This window comes from Ursus maritimus, unplaced genomic scaffold (assembly GCF_017311325.1).
Source record: "Ursus maritimus isolate PB19 unplaced genomic scaffold, ASM1731132v1 scaffold_2, whole genome shotgun sequence".
NCBI lineage: Eukaryota > Metazoa > Chordata > Mammalia > Carnivora > Ursidae > Ursus > Ursus maritimus.
In genome coordinates this window covers 43,385,364-43,392,229 of record NW_024424452.1, presented here as the reverse complement: position 1 = coordinate 43,392,229, position 6,866 = coordinate 43,385,364, and the positions used below count along the sequence as shown (strand labels likewise).

At 41.6% G+C, this 6,866-nt stretch overlaps 1 protein-coding gene across 1 annotated transcript in view; it reads left to right on the top strand.

The window, feature by feature from the left end:
* LOC103672062 (olfactory receptor 10J3-like) overlaps positions 1–6,866 on the top strand; it is a 143,243-nt gene that overhangs the window by 122,584 nt on the left and 13,793 nt on the right. The gene's annotated exons all lie outside the window — the stretch shown is intronic.

The window sequence follows — 6,866 nt, the reverse complement described above, 5'->3', positions numbered from 1 at the left end:
AGTCGATTTCAATGTGATACAAATTTATATTTTAGGTAATAAAGAGGAAATTTTCTCACCTCATTTGACGAAGCTGGAATTATCTTGACAACAAATTTAACAGGTCAATCTCACAGATCTAGAGGTAAAATTCTTGAGCATATGTCATCAAACCTCATCCAAAAATGTGTAAAATGGGTACACGACCAAGTTGGTTTTATTTCAGGATGTGAAATTTGTTATACATTAAAACAATCCAATTATTTATTTCCTCCAATAAACTGTTAAAAGGGAAAAAGTCATATGATTATTTCAATAGCTACCCCAAAAAAGCATTTTTAAAATTCAGTGTCTACTTATAAGAATCCTTAATAAACTAAGAATAAAAGATTTTCTTTAAGCTGGTAAAGCATGTGTACAGCAATTCTGCAGCCAACGTATACTTAGTGGTGAGATACTGAAGGATTCTCTTTAAGATTAGGAACAAGATAAGGGTGACGGCTTTATCCACTTCTCTGCAACATTGCACTGAATATTCTGGCCAATCCAGTAAGCCAGGAGAAAGAAATTAAAGATATAAGGATTGAGAAGGAAGAAATTCTCTATAGATGATGTGATTGTGTACGTAGAAAATCCAAATTAAACTGCTGATAGATTATTAACATTGAGTTTCGCTGGATTTCTGGTACAAAATTTAGGTATAAAAATCTATCAAATTTCTGTACTTCAACAAACTGATAGCAAAATAAATTTAAAAGGACTATCATGCACAATAGCTTAAAAATATAAAGTACCTAGGAATACAGATCTTTCTGAAGAAAATCACAAAACTTTAATGAAGGACACCAAAGACTGAAGAAATGGAGCAACAGACCCAGCTTATAAGTTGGAAGATCTGAGATTGTGAAGATTCCAATTAATCAAAAAATATGAATTCCTAGATATATGATTTGTGAATTCCAGACAGTTCAGTCAGAATCTCCAATGGATTGTTTTTGGTTGGTTGGTTGCTAGATTGATAACTGATACTAAAATTTATATGAAAGTACAAAAATCTGAGAGAAGCCAGAACACTCCTGAGGAAACACAGGGAGAGAAGATTTGCCCTTCAGACATCAGTACTTATTATTAGGGTATAGTAATTAAGAAGGTGTGGTGTTGGCCCAGAGAGAGTCACACCAATGGGAGGAAACAGAGTTCTGAAACATGGGGACTCTTCACACCAGAGCTGGCATCGTAGGCTGGTGGGAAGCACAGAGTACTCAATTAATGATGAAATAACTGGTTATCTGTATGGGGAAAAAGGGAAATCAGATTGTACCATAAAGACAGTAGCTTCAAGTGTATTAAAAACCTAAGAAGAAACAAAACACTTTATGAATGTTTAGAAGATAATATATGAGAATATTTATAAAGCTTGGGGTAGTAAAAAAACACAGAATATTCTGGTACCTAATAACTTCCAGTTTTCAAAACAAATTCCAAAAAGAGGCTGGAACAAGTGAAGATATTTACAACAAAAACAACAGGTAAAACACTAGTATCTAGGAAATTTAGAGCTTTAAACATGAAAAAAAAGATCAGCTTAATATAATGATAGATTTTAAAAATGTGTAGGAATTGCATATTAGGGAAGCACAGATGGCATGTGAACAGATTTTAGCATCATTAGTAGCCGGGGGGAAATAAGACCACAGACCACAATTTCACACCCATCAGACTGCGGAAAATCAAAGCTCTCACAGATAAAGAGCAGGGGAAGCTCCCGAGGAGAGTAAATTGATAGGATCATTTTGGAAAACAGTTTGACATTACCTGTTCAAGCTGAAAACACAGGTCCTATGAGCCAGTGATTCCACCATTAAAATTTAATGCAGAACAACTACAGAGACACACAAAGTTAAAACAGCTTTGTTTATAATGGGGGAAGGGAGCGCCGAAATGAACCAAATGTTCTTCAAAAGCAGAAAGGATAAATTGAAGTAAACTCACAATACATTATAGAGCATGGAATGAATTAATTATAGAGCGGCGGTGGGCAAACTACGGACCACGGGCCGGCAGTCTGTTTTGTAAATAAAGCTTTACTGGGACACAGTCCCACCCACTTGTGTACGTGTGGATTGCGTTCACACTGCGACAGTGACGCTGGGTAGTCCAACAGACTGGAAGACCCGCAAAACTAATGTGTTTACCACCTGGTCCTTTACTGGAAAAGTCTACGGACTCCTGTTAAAGATCGCTAAGGCACGCATTACGTTTTTACACTTGAACTTGCATGAACCTCAAAATCATAACGTTGTGTAATAGAAGCCAGTCAGATGTGTGTGTATTCCATTTACTTAATGTGCAAAAGAAGGTAGGGCTAGTCATATAGTATTTAGGGATAATCTGGTTTTTTTAAATGTGCAAGTACTTTAACCTAAAATTCATGATCGTGACTATTTGGTGAGAAATGGAAGCATTTGAACGGAACACCTACGAGGCTTCTAGATTTATAGTGATCTTCTGTTTCTTAGCCTGGGCAGAGGGTAGTCAGGTGTTTGTTTTGTTATTTTTCTTAAAATGTACGTTTGTTTTAGAAACTCTTTAATGCATACCCTATTTTACAATAAAAAAAACTTAACATTATACATCAAGAACATTGCTATTATTAAGGGGCCCCTGGGTGGCACAGCGGTTAAGCATCTGCCTTCGGCTCAGGGTGTGATCCCGGAGTTATGGGATCGAGCCCCACATCAGGCTCTTCTGCTATGAGCCTGCTTCTTCCTCTCCCACTCCCCCTGCTTGTGTTCCCTCTCTTGCTGGCTGTCTCTATCTGTGTCAAATAAATAAATAAAATCTTAAAAAAAAAAAAAAAAACATTGCTATTAATAAATGGGAGAAATACTACAAAACAGTAAGGATCATATGAACCCAATATTGTAAAGAAAGTAAAGATCTATATCCATGTATTTGTGAACATGTCTGTATACAAAAAAGACTAAGAATTTATAAATGGGGGCACTTGGGTGGTTCAGTCAGTTAAGTGTTTGCCTTCAGCTCAGGTCATGATCTCAGGGTCCTGGGATTGAGCCCCATGTTGGGCTCCCTGCTCAGCGGGGAGTCTGTCCCTCTGCCTCTCCCCCCTCTCGTGTGTGCGCACACGTGCGGTCTCTCACATAAATACATAAAAATCTTGAAAAAAGAAAGTATATAAATGAATATGTGACATTTGTAAACAGAAACTAATACAATATTTTTTAAACTTTTCGTGTAGCTTTTAAGTGATGCATATGAAAATTATGTAATTCAATGGAAAATAAGTTACAAAACAGGATGTGATATGTACAAAATTACCTCAATTACATGACAATGTGCATAGTAAAAAGCTGAAGGGAAGTCATCTAAATGTTAGTAGTGCATGATTCTGCATGGTAAAATTATGGGTGAATTTTTGCTGTCTCCTGAATTTTCCAGTGTCCAGGATAAATATATATTATGCAGTGGGATGGAGGAGAGCCTCAATTTCTTTTAAGCGTCCCTTGGGGTCGTTCTCCTCACCATCTTTGCATTGAGGCATCTCTCCCACGTTGGTTCTCTCAGCCTCTCTCATTCTTACATGATAACACTTGTCACATTCAATTGAAATGATTTATAATCTGACTTTTCAACTAGGTTGTACCTTTTTTTGATGACAGTTCATACTGAGTCGTTTCTGCATCCCCAGAATTTAGCTCAATTTCTGCCGTATGTCAAGCCTTTGATCACAGTGTCAATGGAACTGATAAGTGAAGAAAAACTCTGGAGGTACTTCCGGTCTGATGGAGGAGCCCCACAGCCGTGCTGGATGCATCCAGCAGTACTAACATGGACAGGTGGAAACAGAGCAAGGTACTGAAGGATTTCCGAGCTGGAGGGAGAGAGAGGCGGAGGACATGGGCTCTCCCGTCAGGGGCATTTCAGACACATGGAGCTGGTGAAGCACTCAAGCAAAAGACAGAAATGTGGCAGCCAGGCAGACAGGAAGGGATAGAGTCTGCAGGCTCAGTAAGTGGCAAAGTTGAGAGACTTCCAGAGAAAAAAGATGTGAAGGAACAAGAGGAAAACGTGGATGGATGAGCTAAATATTGGCGAACCATCACCATCAACATAGACCATTAATCTTGGGTTAGTTTTCCATTCCTCAATTGGACTTTTGGTGGATAGCTCTTAAAAAAGATTGTAGAAATTTATATGAGTTTTCTTTTAAGTTTTACAGCTTCCTTTAGTCTTCGAAGTCATAATACATCTCAGAAGTAGTAGAGGGGGAACTTAATCCCAAAAGGATAAAGGACGCCTGATAACACGCATTTAGTTCGTGCAAAGATAACCTGGGGGCGCAGCTCTCCTTGCCCTGTACCGGGTCCATTGCTCTTAAGAGCCCTTCATACTGGAGGAGAACCTTTCTGTCCCAGCTGGGCTACTGATACGTGTAACACTGACACAAGGAAGTGGGTGAGCCTTCTTTGGGGAGACATTAAAAATCAGAATAAATCGCTATATTTTGTTCTGAGTTTTCGATGTCTCTGTGAAAGAATACGGACTTGGTCAGTATTAGCCAGTTTCCTTTTAGTTCCTAATGTAGCTACTAATGCCTGGAGGAGGGGGTGGGGCTCAGAGGGATTGGTGCTCCCGCTCTCTCTCCTGCTGCAAGGACAGCGTCTCTCTCCCTAGAGTCCCCACCTCCAGCCCAGTTCACATCCCCGTCTCTTCCTCTCACAAACACAGACACACAGATTCTGCCAAGTGCATTTTTCTGGAAGGTGTGATCTGGGTGCCCCCATGTTACACTGCTACATGAGAGCAGGGCAAAGAACCTGACCCAGGGTTAAGCATTAAAAGTAAAGGGAGTCAAGGCCGTGTATAGACTCAGAGGCTGATAGAAAGTTGTCTGAGGTCATTAGAAACCAAAATGCAGAAACTAACATTTGTTTAAAATACATACCAGTCTGTTTCTTTCTTTAGGGAGGGACTGTGCGTGTGCAAGAGAAAAAGAGAAGGGGAGGGTGGCAGAGGGGCAGAGGGAGAGTGAGATAATCTCAAGCAGACTCCATGCCCAGTGCGGAGCTCAGTGCCAGACTTGCTGTCACGACCCTGAGGTCATGACCTGAGCCAAAATCAAGAGTTGGACTCTTAACTCACTGAGCCACCCAGGCTCCCCAAAATATATGCCAGCCTATTAAGACAGGCGACATAGTTTAAAGTTTAGTAATTACCCTACAAGGAAATAAAATATTCTCATTTTATATATGGAGAATGTGAGGCTCCAAAGGGTAAACTCGTCATACTCACGTCGGCAGTAATTGCGAAGAGCAGGTGTGAAACACAAGTGTGCGTCCAAATCCGTACACTTGCACGGACTCTAAACCCTGCTGCAGCGATGTTCGGGCACGAGGTTCAGGTTATGGGGAAGGAGGTGACAGCCATAGGAAACTCCTTGACCCTCAGCCTCATTCGCTCAAGGCTCTAGGGACATCGGTGGTAGATGACAACTCTGGGATTAGGAAGTCTGTCTGATTTTCTCTCCTCCCTCTATGACTTTTAACAGATTCCCCCGTTATTCACTTAGGGACATGAGAATGCTCAATGGCACGTTAAAGTCACCAGGGCTCGGGGAGCCATCAGGCGAGACACAGGGAAAGTGCGAAACTCTCATGTTCAAGAAAATCGTCAGAAAGCCGGAACAGGATAAAGGAAGGAGCTTAGAAAACTTAAAATCAATTCTCCTTTCCTGCTTTTTTTCTACTAACAACCACTTCTTGAAAAGTTGGCAAAGGACATGAGAGAAATTCTCTCACTTACAGATGGATCTGGACTTTTTTAAAAAAGCACTCAGAATGGGAAACTTCACGAAGCCTGGGAGGGAGACCGTGAACCCCAGGCCTAGAAGTGCAGCATTTCCTGAGTGTCTGGGGGAAGCTCAGGCTGTGGGGACCAACGTAAGGCCTGGAGCCCTGATCCCTCCGGCCTCAGCAGGTCCTCCTGCAGAGTCGAAGCCTCTTAAAACCCTATTCACAGACTGATTCCTGAATCCCTCTGATGCAGGCCTTCAGGGACTTCCCCTGGAGAACCTTTCCAGGGCACAAGGGGCAGCAGAGAAAGAGCTCCAGGCTCCGTCCCAGGGGCCTGATTAGGATCTTGGGCAATTAGAGCAAAACCCTACCTTTGTTCACTGATTCANAAGAGCGGTTTGCATCACAGAAGCAAATATGTTTTGTCAAAAATCTAAGGAACCCAGAAGACACATGCAAAATAAAATACATGTCTGTTGTTCTACGTCTGAGGACCATGCCTTAATTTATTGAAGTAACAAATAGTAACGCACATCTACTTATGTTGTAGGCACTATGCTGAGTATTGCCGTACAGACGTGCCAAGAACGCTCGTGATATTTGCTTTCATGGAGCTCATCAAGGAGGGGAACATACAGAGCGATCGCTTGCTAATCCATTGGGTATCTTTCTGCAGATGAGTAAAAGGAGCCTCTTGTGGGTGCACGCAGCCCACTTGCACACCTCTCGGAGAGGAGACTGTATTTTTGCAGCTAGGAAAAGAGCATCCCTTCATATGGCAGAGGGAGCTCTATACTAAGGGTGTATGACTTGTCAAGTGGACGGTGGGCTGCCTTCCTCTCTCACTCTGCACCTTGATTAGGGATCTTTGTGTCGCGTACGGTGTCCACACCAGGCAGGTTTCACACATATAATCTCCCCAATCGATTATTACAAACAAAAATAAATGCTGTAAGGCGGAACACAGGGTTTCACGAGAGCATGTAATAAAGGGGGTGACGTTTTGCTAGTCTGGGGAGTCTAAATATTTCCCCGGGCAATCATTTTGACCTGGGGTCTCTAAGATGAATGGGA